The sequence below is a fragment of the Procambarus clarkii genome, chromosome 15 (genome assembly GCF_040958095.1).
Source record: "Procambarus clarkii isolate CNS0578487 chromosome 15, FALCON_Pclarkii_2.0, whole genome shotgun sequence".
In the NCBI taxonomy this organism is placed as follows: Eukaryota; Metazoa; Arthropoda; class Malacostraca; order Decapoda; family Cambaridae; genus Procambarus; species Procambarus clarkii.
Window position 1 is genome coordinate 901,578 of NC_091164.1, and position 16,392 is coordinate 917,969.

The 16,392-nt window shown below is 42.3% G+C and overlaps 1 long non-coding RNA gene across 1 annotated transcript in view; it reads left to right on the forward strand.

The window, feature by feature from the left end:
• Positions 1 to 10,332: 10,332 nt before the first annotated feature.
• LOC123759218 (uncharacterized) overlaps positions 10,333 to 16,392 on the forward strand; it is a 50,096-nt gene continuing 44,036 nt past the window's right edge. Inside the window, exon 1 of the long non-coding RNA XR_006773010.2 lies at positions 10,333 to 10,441. This is a non-coding gene — a long non-coding RNA (uncharacterized lncRNA). The remainder of the gene's footprint in view (positions 10,442 to 16,392) is intronic.

Below are 16,392 nucleotides of genomic sequence, written 5' to 3' on the forward strand. Positions count from 1 at the left end.
TTGGCGTTTTCTATGACGCCAACCAGTTGGCGTCATAGAAAACGGATCGATGAAGGAACACGGAAACGCTCTGATGCCGGAAGTGGTAAACGGTTAACTTCTCTTAACATTACTTCATAACGACGCGTCTGTGGAGGCCCGTGTTATTATTATTGTGAATTTCAACGACAAATATTACATTCCGAAGCATAATTTATCGCTAGAAAGCGAAAATTCAATCTTACATCCACCAGTGTTGTATAATAAGACACCAATATTTAAAATGTAATTTGAATGCAACGTGACCTATCACAACGCGTTATCAGAATAAATTATGTGAGATGCTAAACAGTTAGGAGAAAGTACTGGCAATGAGATAAATATTCACGCGGTTAAGGAGAATACACAGAGAACATAAGTATAATATTCAAAAGATCTCCCCGAAACGCTTTGCGTAATAGTGGCTTTAGGCATTGTATGTACTAGCTCTATCTATAAATTCATCAATATTTCTATCACACCCTATATGTATGTACTTTACCTGAATAAACATTTGAATTTGAATTTGAATCTAACGAGAGGTAAAACCCGGTAGACGGCGTCATGTAACCGCCCACTGGCGCCTGGTGTGGCCTTGGCGCCGCTGCCGCCCTTCCGGAAAGTACTTATGTGTCCGGCTAACTCATATCTCTATATATTCCTGGTTTTGGTAATATAAATATTGCCTATAAATAGTTTAATGTGATATTTTTGGTGTTTGATATGCTTAAATGTGATGAATGAGACTTTAGAGTGAGAGTTTAGAGTATATGTGGCACCGCTGCTCAGGATATTTACCCTTCAAGGAGAAGTCATGACGTCACTGAAGGTCTTCACTTTGAAAATAGGTTAAGTAAAATAAGCACTATATAGCATATATAGTTTATCACCATATAGCAGTGTAGGGTATGTTAAGTACAATTGGACAAAATTTGGCACATTCAAGTGTTTACATAGTAGCATAATCATTAAGTTTATCGAGAAAAGTGCTTAATGCACCGAAGACGTGAAAAGAAGTGCTGAAATTCCATGTCCTTGCGACTGTGTCCCAGCATCCTTCAGGGAGCCTTCGGACTCCCTGTCAAACATCCCCTTGGAGCCCAGATTCTGACCCCTCCGGCCAAGAGCCTTCGGAGGCGCGGGGAGTTCCTTGGGATATATCCCAGCCGAGTCCTGCCCGCCGCTCCCAGTGCCCATCACCGTCTTCCGCCGGGGCGTCTCAAGGCCTGGCGGGACCTGAGGAGAGGCGCCTCGGATAAACAGGTCCCAAGTGGGTGTCCCGACACGGGAGGCGTCCCGAGCACGGCGCCTCAAGGTCCACACAGGCGGAAGTGGACGACGCCATGCTTGGGTCGGGACAGTCCGCGGGATTTGGACAAAATGTGACCCATCGAAGTTTTCTCTAATTTGCATATTTTCTGTATCTTGTTGTTGTTTAAGATTCAGCTACTGGGAATAAAAAGTTCCAAATAGCACGGGCTATGGTGACCCCATAGTGGACTTACCTGGCAAAACAGCGGGGACTAGATATTTTGTATAAAAAAAACATAATTTATAACTCCAAATATATGCAGTCACCATGAATTCTACTCAAAAATAACGTTCAAAGACTCATATTTCCGATAGGCTTCGTATTTTGAAAACTGCTGAGAGAGATTTGGGCAAATTATAACATTTCCTTTGTCAGTCCCAGACACCCGCCTGCCGCTGCCTGACAATGTACATGCAAATTATCCAGGATACCAGGTTGGACCCCCCGAGCGGGACAGAAACGGTTGGGCACGTTTCCTTTCACATAATGCCACTATTCAGTAAATGTTAGGCAGCGGTGCCACCTAACAGTAAATAGATACCCGGGAGTTAGGCAACTGTTGTGGGGGGTGGGGGTCCCCCCCCCTACCCCCCTCCTGGGAGGGGGGTAGGGGGGGGACCTCGATAAGCCTAAATTCTGCCATCGTGTCCCCGACAGTAATAATAATAATAATAATAATAATAATAATAATAATAATAATAATAATAATAATATTAATTATTATTATTATATTTTTGTTAAATATCGTAGCAATTATAAATCACATACATTGATGCATCTCCCTATTGACATCTTGCCTTGCTCAGATGACCTCATTTGACCGCCCGAGGGCCATTTGACCCCCCCCAGGGGCCATTTGACCCCCACGAGGGCCATCTGACCCCCCCAGGGCCATTTGACCCCCCCGAGGGCCATTTGACCCCCCCGAGGGCCATTTGACCCCCCCCAAGGGCCATTTGACCCCCCCGAGGGCCATTTGACCCCCACGAGGGCCATCTGACCCCCCCCAGGGCCATTTGACCCCCCCGAGGGCCATTTGACCCCCCCGAGGGCCATTTGACCCCCCCGAGGGCCATTTGACCCCCCCGAGGGCCATTTGACCCCCCCGAGGGCCATTTGACCCCCCCCCCCGAGGGCCATTTGACCCCGGGCGTCTGAGCGCGGGCTTGTAGCCTCTCTGGGCGCGACCCATTATATCAACGGGGGAAGTCGACTCTCACTATATCCAACGCCATAATGATAGTTTTCTTATTATGTCAAAAAAGCATATTTAAAATTATAGTGACATCAACCTTTGTTTTTTTATTAGGTAATATCTTGAATTTGCTGTATTTTGTGTTAATATAATGTGGCTGTATTTTGCTTTACGTTCCTCCCCTGTCAGGTGCGAATGGCCTCGCCCTCCCTCCCCCGCCCGTCTCACGTGATTCAGTAGTTCACAGTATTAACAGTAGTTCACCGTATTAACAGTAGTTCACTGTATTAACAGTAGTTCACCGTATTAACAGTAGTTCACAGTATTAACAGTAGTCAACAGTATTAACAGTAGTTCACAGTATTAACAGTAGTCCACAGTATTAACAGTAGTCCACAGTATTAACAGTAGTCCACAGTATTAACAGTAGTTCACAGTATTAACAGTAGTTCATAGTATTAACAGTAGTTCACAGTATTAACAGTAGTCCACAGTAGCAACAGTAGTTCACTGTATTAACAGTAGTTCACAGTATTAACAGTAGTTCACAGTATTAACAGTAGTCCACAGTAGCAACAGTAGTTCACAGTAGTAAGAGCGGGCTTGACATTCCCTTTCTCCGCGCTATCATTGTACATACACATCGTACATAAATTATATGTGTTAGCTTACATATGGCACATTACCCGATAGGCTTTTATTATTGTCAACTTTTTTTATGTTTGACATTAAAAATATATTAGAAAAACTGCTGCCACCTTGAAGTAAGGGAAACATATGTAATATATATTTATTTCGTATATAACAAAAATACATCTGGTTAAAGACAGTGTCTGTTTGATAGGTCTGATAAGCAATATCTTTATGAAGGGCAAAGTTTCATCTCTGCAGTAGAACGATCTTCCGTGTTAACTAATTGCATATATTATTTACTAAAAATTCAAGTGGAACCAAAGAATGAGATGGAAATACGCCATTGTGAGTGTAATGAGTGTGGGTTGTGGAGGTCCGCCCTCCGCGGCGGCCTGGGAGCAAGTGACGCTGCGTCACGCCTCCAGCTGACGCCGCCCTGCAGCCTCGGCCGCGTCCATTGCCAACTGCGGGGGAGTACATATCCCACATATCTGTTCCATTCAATTGTTACTTCACTAATACTCGATAAAGCTATAATTTATTATAACTTCTAACTTATGTTTATATATACATTTTACCAGCCTCCTATAAATATATATTACATTGGATATAACTGAAGCCAGCCTAGATTTTCCCTTCCTCCCCTGATGACCAAGAATGGATTCCGCCAGGCATGAGTTTCCATATATTCGTTACAATTCAATAAAATGAATAAGAAATAAAATGAATTTGCACAAGTTTTGAACACAAATGCATATACACATTTAGCTAATGCTTAAATCAATTCCAAATATGCGTTACCGTGTCAAATATACGATAACCAGTAAAAAGCAAACTGTCAACTGCCCATATTTTCCCCTTAATGGGCGTGGCTATTCCAGGATCCACCCCCTTCTCGAGATATTTAACCAATCAGAAACATCTATTCCATATCTATAGCCAATTAACGCATTTCCTATCAGGTATACATCAGAAACTGACGTCTGATTGGCTGTGAAGCCATATACGTCACTCCTCCCCCCTCCCATATATTTGCGGCCCACCAATAAAAAACATGGCTGGCTTAGTATAATTTTTGTGACGTCATAGAGCCTTAAATATAACAATAACGATTATTTGATCACAGTGAATTACTAGAACAGTTAATGAGGTATAATAATGCGGGCTAATTAGTTAAGTGATACGGATATGGGTGAATAAATACATAATTACCAAGGAAATGTTAAACTTGTGTTAAATAGGCGTAATATTTACTTGTTTTAAAGGGAAACTGGGCGTTTTGAAAAAGAGAGAGAGAGAGAGAGAGAGAGAGAGAGAGAGAGAGAGAGAGAGAGAGAGAGAGAGAGAGAGAGAGAGAGAGAGAGAGAGAGAGAGAGAGAGAGAGAGAGGCCTTTGGTTGTGGGACCTGGAGGGTTAATTAGGCCTATAGTGGTGGGATCGATCCGTCGTCTGGCAGTGCTCTATAGCGGACACTTGACAGTCGTAACAAATGTAAACAAACCCCCTTTACGAAACCTGTACATCTTTCTTCAATCATGGCGACTTTGTTGACATTTATTAACAATAATAACTCAGCCGTTGTGGAGTTTCCAAGCTTCGTGAACTGTAAACAAAGCCGCCATGAAGGAGGAAAGATGTACAGGTTTCGTTAAGTAGTCCTTGTCCTTGCACCTGGATAGGTGCAAGGACAGCCACAGCCCCGCTCCTGTGCCAGGTAAGTCCTCTACGGACTTACCATAGATAGAGTGTATGTTAACACCTTCTGACTTAGCCAACAAGGTAACTACCCTTGAAGTCGTCCTATTACCTCTTCTCCTTTACTTAGTAAGGTATACACGGCTTACTATCAGTCGCAAATCAGTAAACGAGCCAACGGTCCACCAATCGCTTCCTCCACACAAGGGAATTGTGTCATTGACTTTCTCTCAAGATCAGGAATTGTGCAGTTGACCCTGAATTGCATGACAGTAACCCAGCGGTATCCAAAGAAAACGGGGAACTGTGGGGGAGATGCAGGGAAAGTAGGCGAAGAGTCCCGGCAGGAGGCAGGGAAAGTCTCCAGACGCAGGGAGAAAAGGTGTAAAACATTTGAAAGTCGTGATTGAAAGTTCGTATGTTTGTTTATTTGGTCGCTTGATCATAGGTCATGAATTAGAAACTAATTTAGGGGCAATAAGGTGACATAAACCGGCGTTCTGATGATTCCCAGATATATCAAGCCATTGTGAGTTCTTTGTGATATTTGTACACACACGTACTAAGAACTAATGTGTGTGTACACTTTACTGTGTGTACACAGAAGTAAAGCTCATGTGTCACACCCAGCTTTAAAAATCCATACACATCTATAAAATGTAGATATAACACGAGCCCAGTAGGACTTTATATACCAGTCACTTAATGATTTAAGAGGCGGGACTCAAGAGCCGTGACTCACCCCCCACAAATACCACTAGCTGAGCTCGAAAATCCTGAAATTTCGCCGAAGCTGCTCTACTTTTCCTACTAGGAATGCTCTCAACCTGTCTTTCACATGATAAACACTGGATTGAGAAAGCGGGCCGCTTGAGGGAGAGAGCCAGCCAGAGGTACCACTCAAGTTCGAGAAAGCTGATATAAGGTCGCACGCTATCAAGTTCAATTACGTTTACTGAGACAATGAAATACATCTCAAAGGGAGAGAGTAGCTTAGGCTATCTTTATCCTCTCGAAAGCTATCGTCTCCCCCCCCCTAACGTGCCACAGAAAACGGGAGAGTCGTCTCGGACTGGAGCCGACGCAGGAATGGAACATCTTTGAAACACTGAAGGTTTTAGGTCCCGTTTGTGAAGTAGTTTGAAGGACTATTTAATTATGTCAAGCATTGCTTCCAGTCATTTACTAAAAACTGTATTATTTGTCAAAAGGTTTTCCAAATTTTGTCTTCAACGTTCGTCTATCTATTAATATGTCATTCTTATTGTTTTACGTATTTAAAATAATGTTTATATTGAGAGATCACTAAGAAACACAGCATGTAATCTATCTACATTAAATTCAGGTAGATGTTTATTATCTCCGCTCTCTGTCTCTGTCTCTGTCTCTGTCTCTGTCTGTCTCTGTCTCTGTCTCTGTCTGTCTCTGTCTCTGTCTCTGTCTCTGTCTCTGTCTCTGTCTCTCTCTCTCTCTCTCTCTCTCTCTGACCTTTGACCTTGTTTTCAACCACTCACAGGCAGTGAGCGGCCGATATCAATGACCCTCGACCGCCTCCAACTTGTATGAGAGAGAGAGAGAGAGAGAGAGAGAGAGAGAGAGAGAGAGAGAGAGAGAGAGAGAGAGAGAGAGAGAGAGAGAGAGAGAGAGAGAGAGAGAGAGAGAGAGAGAGAGAGAGAGCTCCAAGGTTGACAGCCTCCTCATCACACACGTGTGTGTATAGCGGTGACATTAGCCCTTTGCCCGCTTGGTCACCCACCCAGTCATTACCCAGACCAACAGGAGACTGAAAGTAACGTACAAGTAGACAGTGAGAGCGGAGAACAACAACCCAAGTCGTTGGTAACGACCTTGGCGGGTGAACAACCTATCCCAACGCTTCCTAGTCATGACGTCACAAATACCTCTACAGAAAATGGGAAAAAACATTCTAAAGGGCATTCTTCTATAACTTTATTTATAAATATTTTCTTAATACTGAATAGTAAATGCGATAATATCCGCATTAAGATAACCATTTATATAAATGGATCTTAATATAAACATCTGTCTTATTTGGTAAATTAATAATGCATTTACAATTTGATTATAATAATCTTGAAACATTACTCCAAGACCAGATAAAGAGTTTTAACCACAAGAATCCTTCAAAGATTCCTGTACTGAAAAGCCTAACACAAAATATTGTACAACACCCTAGATACCACACGTAAACACAGTTCACACACACACACTCTAATACACGTACAGACACACACACTAATACACGCACACACACATACACCCCACACACACGTACACACGTGTACACAGACACGGCCCTGAGTATTGGAAGGCTTGGACGAGTCCATTGTAACTTCCAGAAGTTCTACTCACAAACTTCTTATACAACCCTCACTCTAAATATCTACACATTTTTAGATATACATATGTATTAACCAGCTATTCTACATACCTTAGTTTCATGCGATTTACATAAACATGTGAAAATATATAAGATTTAATTATAATTGCCTTATCTGAGTCCAATACGAACCAAAATATTGATATAATGCGATATTATAGCCTCATGCCAGAGGGCGACTTATGCATGGTCGCAGCTCTGGGCCAGGGGGGTCCTATATATATACAGATATATATATATGTGGAACATATATAGTAGAGGGATGGCTGAAGGCTAGATAGTGTGCCACAAGGCCACGCGTGCCTCTGAGAGCAGCTCCAGGGACGAGGCAGAGGCATGAGGGTCCCTCACACATCGCCTGATGTGGGTCCTTGCTGGGACAGTCCCAGCAGCTGGCGACCTTCAGCTCCTGAGGGCTGGGACAGGCAGCCTATCCTTATCCTTCTCTATCTTCCGCTCCTTGTGATAGCAAGCTGTTATCTAGCTGTTCGCTCGTTAAATATTGGCGGAGTTTTGGCTATAAGAGCGCAGTTTTTTAGAGGTTTGGTAGCGTAGATATGAGGTGGACGCCATCTGTTGGTTGGTAAAGGTTCAGACGGACGGTGAACCAGGAAGCGGAACAGACAGTTGGTGACGTCACCAGCTGATACACAGAAAATGCGGCCGGAATTTTATGGGAAACTATGATATAATTAATGTGATTAGAATTTGTTTCCGTTTTTGCATGTTCGGGGTGACCATAGAACTAGTACGACGGTAAATTAGAAGGAAGTAAACTAAGGAATTGGGGAAACTTGAATAAACAGTGAGATGTAAGGTAAACACCGAGAAATCACAATAGCGTGATGCATCAAAATGAACAACCCTTGTTCATTTTTGTTCATTTCTTGTCACGGCCCTTGTGGATTTGTTCATATTAGGTAAAGATTGGGATAATAAAAGAGATTGGGACTTGGTGCCACAAATAATAACATGTATTTACTATTTGCATTTATTACTTGTATCTGCAGAATCGAGCTATTAGCTCTTGGACCCCGCCTTTCTAACCAATTGATTTTTCCTCTATTATGTCTACTACATATATGTTTCTTACATACACACACAATGGGCCTGGCTTGAAGGGTCTGATGGCTGGGTCGACAGCACTTGGGACTCGTAATCTTATGGCCCGGGGATCGATCCCTGGCGATGGCGGAAAAAAATGGGCAGAGTTTATTTCACCCTGATGCTCCTGTTCACCTAGCAGTAAATAGGTACCTGGTAGTTAGATAGCTGGTACGGGCTGCTTGTGTGTGAAAAATAAAAAAATTGATTGACAGTTGAGAGGCAGACCGAAAGAGCCAGAGCTCAACCCCCGCAAGCACAACTAGGTTAATACAATCCCCAGGAAGCAGCCCGTAGCAGCTGTCTAACTCCCAGGTACCTATTTACTGCTAGGTGAACAGGGATATCAGAGTGAAAAAACTCAGCCCATCTGTTCCCGCTGGTGGCCAGAAATCGAACCCCGGTCCACATGACTACGTATCCAGCGTACTGTCCACTCAGCCACCAAGCGCCTGGTGGCACACACACACACATGTGTGTGCGCGCGCGCGTGTGTGCGTGTGATAACGAGAGAGGCAGGATGCTGGCTGCAGGATGCTCTAGGAAGGACAGCCAGGCCCGACCCTGAGCCATGTGCACAACCGTCGCATCCTGTGAGAAAAACTGCTCAACTACTCCTCCTCTCCGACAACGCCAATGTTTCCCGCCTGTCCTGAAGCGAGTTTTGAAACCAGAATGAATATAATTTTAACAAATAGCAATGATAAGTACTGTATAGTTGGTGTAGTAGACAATGTCAGGACACCAGGAGGGAGCTAGGACCCCCAGGCGCTTCCTAGGACCTTCAGGCGCTTCCTAGGACCCTCAGGCGCTTCCTAGGACCCCCAGGACCTTCCTAGGACCCTCAGGCGCTTCCTAGGACCCCCAGGCGCTTCCTAGGACCCCCAGGACCTTCCTAGGACCCTCAGGCGCTTCCTAGGACCCCCAGGACCTTCCTAGGACCCTCAGGAGCTTCCTAGGACCCCCAGGCGCTTCCTAGGACCCCCAGGACCTTCCTAGGACCCCCGGGCGCTTCCTAGGACCCTCAGGCGCTTCCTAGGACCCTCAGGCGCTTCCTAGGACCCTCAGGAGCTTCCTAGGACCCTCAGGAGCTTCCTAAGACACAGTGACCATGGGGGATATTATCGGCCCAGGGTCGCCTAGGCTACCTTCCAGACTCTCTCCATTTTATATTCTCCATTGACTCATTCTTTGGTTTAACTCGTATTAAATACTTCAAGCTTCATATCGTATTATATTATTACGTTTTATAGCAGTTAGTGACAGGTATATCGGTCTATTCAGGCTGTGTGAACAATGGTTGTGTTAGATGCAGGGACTCCCCCGTGAGGGGCAATGGTCTTGCCCGGCCGGCCAGCTGCGGCTCTCAGAACGCTCCCTTATATATAAGGGAGCGTTCTTGTAAGCTCTTGGCGTCACCATACGCACAGGATATATGTATACTCAAAACTATACTCCGCCTATCGGTGTATACTTACAGATTTTACTTTATTCCTAGGCTATGTTCAGGACAAAAGTATACATGCAGAGGTTGAGAGGTCACATGTATACACACACACACACACACCTGCAGGCACGTGTGACGGTAAACCTGGACGGTCAAGGGTGACTGTATTAGACAGTTGACAGCTGGTAGGCGGACTCAGGAGAGGGCGGAGAATAAAAGAGGTACAGGGAGGAGAAAGAGGGTGGAACAGAGCAGAGAATAGAGGAAACACTAATAAAGAGTAGGAGGAGATTTTATTTACTTCAGTCACACAAAAAAATAATAATATAAAAAACGTTTATTTATTCATAACAAAAAATAATATAATATATTTATTTATTTATTTATTTATTTATTTATTTATTTATTTATTTATTTATTTATTTATTTATTTATTTATTTAACCTAATCAAAGTGATAATTTTTGTACCGATATTACTCAAAACAAAAATCCTAGGAAAGGCGAACGAACGCTAACTGAAATCTGGATTCGATTGACGAACACACCGGCTTTGTTGACACGGTGGGTGTGCGGGCCGGGTGCCGGGGGCGGGGACCCCCAGTGTTCATACACTCACCACTACCGCTCTACTTGAAGTAAGTCACATTTAACAACTACAGCAAACGACATACTTCTCCCTGATGAAATTAATGTTGTGATTTTTTGTGTTCTTTGTTTTTGGTTCCGTGAAATGTCTTTGATCAAATTCATTGCTGTAGCTACGGTCATTATTTTTGTTTTCTATGCGAGACTGGTTTTGTGTTTTTGTAGGTCTGTTGAACTTGGTCTGGTACTTTGTGGTATATTCTCAGGTCTGGTCGTGTTTGTCTAGTGAGGTCCCTGCTACCCAAGGGTGAGGCTTTCCCAGTGGTCCCTCTTACCTATGGGTGATCGAGGCTCTTCGTGTGAATTGAAATTGAAAATTGAATTGAAATAAGTTTATTGAGGTAAAATACACACAAAGGGATGAGGTAGCTCAAGCTATTCTCACCCCATTATCTTCGTGTGGTTACTCTACCGTTAACTGGGCTTACCCTGACTTATTGAGTGACACGCAATCAACAGGAACCTGTTGATTGACGGTTGAGAGGGGGGACCAAAGAGCCAGAGCTCAACCCCCGCAAACACAACTAGGTGAGCACACACACACACACACACACACACACACACACACACACACACACACACACACACACACACACACGCACACGCACACGCACACACACACATTAGGTGTGGGCGTGAGTACACACTAGGTGTGTGTGTATCAGAGTAGTTAACAGGTGGAATGCATTAGGCAGTGATGTGGTGGAGGCTGACTCCATACACAGTTTCAAGTGTAGATATGATAGAGCCCAGTAGGCTCAGGAACCTGTACACCAGTTGATTGACGGTTGAGAGGCGGGACCAAAGAGCCAGAGCTCAACCCCCGCAAGTGCAACTAGGTGAGAACATGCGTATGTGGAGCCTTGAGATTGTACGAACCCGACTGTACTGCCTGGATTATTCCTCGTCTCTATTTATAAATTATAATGTAATTAACATTATTATTCAAAACTGGATAGTTTTTAATTATTTATTTACATTTATTTAAATTCCCTAAACCTTTTGAACATCAACTGCTGCACAGTGGACTCGCCCGTCCTCCCCCGCGCGCCACAATGGACTAGTCTACTGGCTTCAGCCGGCCTTCTCACCTACACTTCGTATTGTTAACGGAATCAAACCATTCCGTTAAAAATTCGACGTATTTGTAAAACATAAAGCATCTTAAAATTAACGTTTTTTCATGCGTCGGTCTGGATAGGCTAGATATCCAGGGGATCTACTTGAAATTTTCTTAGATTAAGGACCTGCCGGAAACGCTGCGCGTACTAGTGGCTTTACAAGAATGTAATTACTATGCTATGTATCCTCACAATCCCAATATGTGCCTTCTTGTATATATATAAATAAATAAATAAGATGGACTGCTTGGAGCTGGCTCGTTTCTGGTTAGAGAAAACGGTTGATTTTTTTTTTACGTGTATGACTATGCTAAACCGTTGCATGTTTTTTTTTTTACCAATCTGGTTAAGTAAAACAGTTGAATGTGTTACGTTTCTGGTTTAGGCAAAACAGCTACATTTGTTTACGGAATGGAAAATTTAGTAGTACACAAAAAAGATTCCCAGAGTGTGCTCTAGCTCTCCGTCCCTGGTTGTATATCCTTCATATACTGTACGTGTGTATATCTGGGAATACTGTCAGTGTATGTTTGACGAGAAGAGTTAGGTGAAAACAAGTTAGCAATATCCATCAGAATGTCTATTAGAATATCTATCAGAATGTCTATTAGAATATCTATCAGAATGTCTATTAGAATATCTATCAGAATGTCTATTAGAATATCTATCAGAATGTCTATTAGAATATCTATCAGAATGTCTATTAGAATATCTATCAGAATGTCTATTAGAATATCTATCAGAATGTCTATTAGAATATCTATCAGAATGTCTATTAGAATATCTATCAGAATGTCTATTAGAATATCTATCAGAATGTATAACAATGCATGTTAGACTGCTTATCAGAATGTCATAATGGCTATCAGAATGTAATTAGAATGTCTACCAGACTGACTGTCAGCTCGCAACACAAAATAGACTTGACCGCTGAAATAGACAGTCCCCCCCCCCCAAAAAAAAAAATCAAAGTTGCAATTATATTTACAAATTTATGGGGAAGGTTCAAAATGCAATAATATTCAATAATCCCAAACTTTTCCGAATTAGCTAAGAACACGGGGCAGATTATCACAGAATGAGCCAATTTCAGACGCCTATGATATTCAACCATCATATTATTATTAATGAAGTTTTAGCAACAAACTTATAATATTTATCAATTCTGGCGTTTTATCAGATCTTTATCGGTAAAATTACCCCATGCCATCAGTAAATGTGCAATGAAAGCAAGGTAGGCCTACTCAAATGTTAGTTAAATTATCAGGAAACGACTTGTCTGAAGTTGTATATCTATATATACAATATATATACAACATATATATATAAGGCCTATAAGTACCAACATAAGAGTGTATGTTGGTTCAATAACCGCGTTTTAACATTTTATATAAATTTCTTTTCCATCCATAATTTGTTATACAGAATTCTCAGACACCCCCCCCCCAATAACAACAACAAAACTGTATGTACAAAATTATTAGTAATGTTAACTGCCTAAATAGCGGAGCCCAATACGGAAGTACCGATACAAACGGTGGGACTGGAATTACCCAACTAGCAAAACAAGCTATTTAGCAACGGGACGCGACGCGTCCTCCACTCTCCCCCATTCCTCGGTAACTGAAGGCTAAGGCTCCAAGGCACGTGGACCCAGTCTCCTAACGGCCCTCCCCTTTCGCCGGGCGAGTCCATTCCTTCCAGTCCCGTCTCGCCAATGCTTAATATCAGATACCGTTAAATAAATTATTCTCCTTAAAGGAATGGAATTATAAACATTTCATTCGGTGTCCGCAGTGGTTACGAAATTAAAATGCCTAATGCAATTTTATTGTTAATTAGGTTTCCGGTATATGAAGCATGTGTCTTCTGGAATCTTCCAGCATGTGAAGGTCATTGGTCGGAAAATATAATTCAAATCTCCCTCCCGACTCCCTTGGACGTCTGAGAGTGAAAGTTAGCCAGCCAAGAGGGAAAGTGGCATTGAAAGTCAAGGATAAAGAAAAGGAAGAGTGGTTGAACTCAAGGATGAAGAAGGTGAAAGCTTCCCCGAGACAAGGGTATAGAAAGGGAAAGTATGAGACGAGTTTCTTCAGAGAGAGAGCATCACCCCGCGCTCCGTTTTCTTACATGGAGGATACTTGAGTCTACCCTTAACGCTTGGGTTCAATGCCCTTTTGAGATTTGGTAGGACTTTGGTAATTGAAAACAAAAACAAATTGATGTCGTCTGTTTTGCAAGAGAGCTTGTCGAAATATGATAAATATTAAAACAAAACTGTTATACAGAAAGATTAATATCGATTTATATGGATGATTAAATTTGCACCAAGAAGTGTATATACCACTTATATTGGGATATATATTGGGAGCCGGTCGGCCGAGCGGACAGCACGCTGGACTTGTGGTCCTGGGTTCGATCCCAGGCGCCGGCGAGAAACAATGGGCAGAGTTTCTTTCACCCTATGCCCCTGTTACCTAGCAGTAAAATAGGTACCTGGGTGTTAGTCAGCTGTCACGGGCTACTTCCTAGGGGTGGAGGCCTGGTCGAGGACCGGGCCGCGGGGACACTAAAAAGCCCCGAAATCATCTCAAGATAACCTCAAGATAACCACTATACCCTGCATCTCGGTGAGTATACAGTGAGTATACAGTCTACTTATAGCACTATGCTGAGGACTAAAGTTTCCTTGTTTCACTCAAACTTTCAGTAAATATCGCCTGATCGACGCAAAAAATATTAAAATAATGAAAATTGTTATTAAATTTAATAATGACAATAGCCATAACGAAAATAATAATAGCCATAATTTTTCATTGATCTGGGCTGTAAGGAGACTCGAACCACGGAACCAACGCGTGTGAGGTAGACGCTCTATATGGCTTTTAATAGCCATAATAGCTTGAAATAATGATAGCCGTAATAAGAGTAATAATAGACATAATGAGAGTAATAACAATAGACATAATACGAGTAATAACAGTAACTATTAGCAGTAATAATAGCAATACCCAACTAATAACAATTACGAAGCAAACAGTAATGTCATAAAAATAATGGTAATAGCCATGGTAATTCGAAAACAAATGCCTTAATAATAACACGTATGAAATAAATAATAATAATTATAATAACAGCTTTCAGGTCGTTGGTTCAGCTTCAACATATCTTCACAATTCATTATACAGTTATTCATCTGGATCAAGCTGCGATGATCAACTTTCTTTGATGCTTGAAATTATTAACGTTCTAATTAACACAGAGGTATTGGGAAAGCCTAGCCAAGCGTGGGGGGAACCTAGCCTAGCGTGGCGAAAAACTCTAGCCTAGCGCGGAGAAAACTCTAGCCTACGTAGGGAAAGCCTAGCTTAGCTTGTCACTTTGGTCGGGAAGGTCATTATGAAAGATTTCCAGTTATTGTATTGCTTTCATTTCTCCTTGACCCAGCTCTCTCTACTACCAGTGACCTCGGCAATCCTCACTAGTCTCCCTTTCCCTCTACCTCTTTCTCCTCTCTCTCCTTCTCTCCTACCGGTGACCTCTCCGAACTGTACCGCCCCTAGCTCTCTCTTCGTCTTTCTTGGCCTCTTGCTACTGGCCCAAAGCTCTCTCTTCCTCTCTCTTGGTCTCCTGGCTACTCTCGCCAGCGCTCTCTCGGTTTCCATAGCCTTCTCTCCTTCTTGAGGGCCCCTTCACAGCTTTCTTTCCGCATAATTTCACTTTACAACTGGAAAAAAGAGAGTGAGATCCGTACACAACACAAACCCCCCTTACTTTCCAATTTTTTGGCACGTCGCGCGCGAGTGAAAATATTGTTTTGTCGACTTTTCGCGCGCGGGAAAACATTGTGGAGTCGTGATCCTTGTGGTCTGTGAAACAGGATTATTGAGTTTTTCTTTCTTATTTTCCTTATTTTTTGGTCAATTTTCTCATGATTTCCGTGCATGTCATCCCTCGCCTATTCTTTAGCTTCTTTCAGGCCTATATGGAAGCCATCCACACCCTCCTACTCTATCATAGTCTCCTCACACACTTCGGTGGTCTCCTCCACTCTCATAGCCTCCCCCACTCTCATATTCTCTCCCCACGCACAGTCTTCCCCACATGAGGCGGGACCAAAGAGTCAGAGCTCAACCCCCGCAAGCACAATTAGGTGAGTAACACTCATAGTCCCTCCACACTCCTAATCTTGTCGCCTATCCACAATTTCCTAATTGTCTTAAGTTTCCCCAATATCTCCACTGAATCGTAGGAATGCAGAGAAGAGATACAACTAGACGATAAATATGAATTTAGACAAATAACAGTAAATATAGCACGTAGAAAATGGTAAACAAAGAGAGGGGAGAAAGCCAAAATGAATCTATTTTTTTCAAATGAAAATCTCAAGAAGAGGCTACAACCCGCTTGGAAAGCCTAGGACGTGAATGAGAAAGGCAGGAGAAAGTATATGTTGATTAAGGAGAGACTATTCCAATCGACATAAAGTCAGGCCGACTTCAAGAGAGTGGAAGAGAAACTAGTGTCACTTGGAGAAGTCAAAAGAAAGCGGACTTTCCTTCGACTTCTCCAATAATAATAATAATAATAATGTTAATAATATATAAAGAAAATGCTTTATCTGTTTAAGATTTTATTACAACATTATTTTAAAAAGTCTCTTCACTTCTTGGGGCTTCTATAAACATTTTCAATTATTGCGTTCTTCATCATTAATAATAACTATAAAATAAAATTGTATTGATATTTTTAATCCATAATACCAATATCTAAAGTAATATCTAGGATAATTCTAATGTAAACAATTTTTTATAAGCACA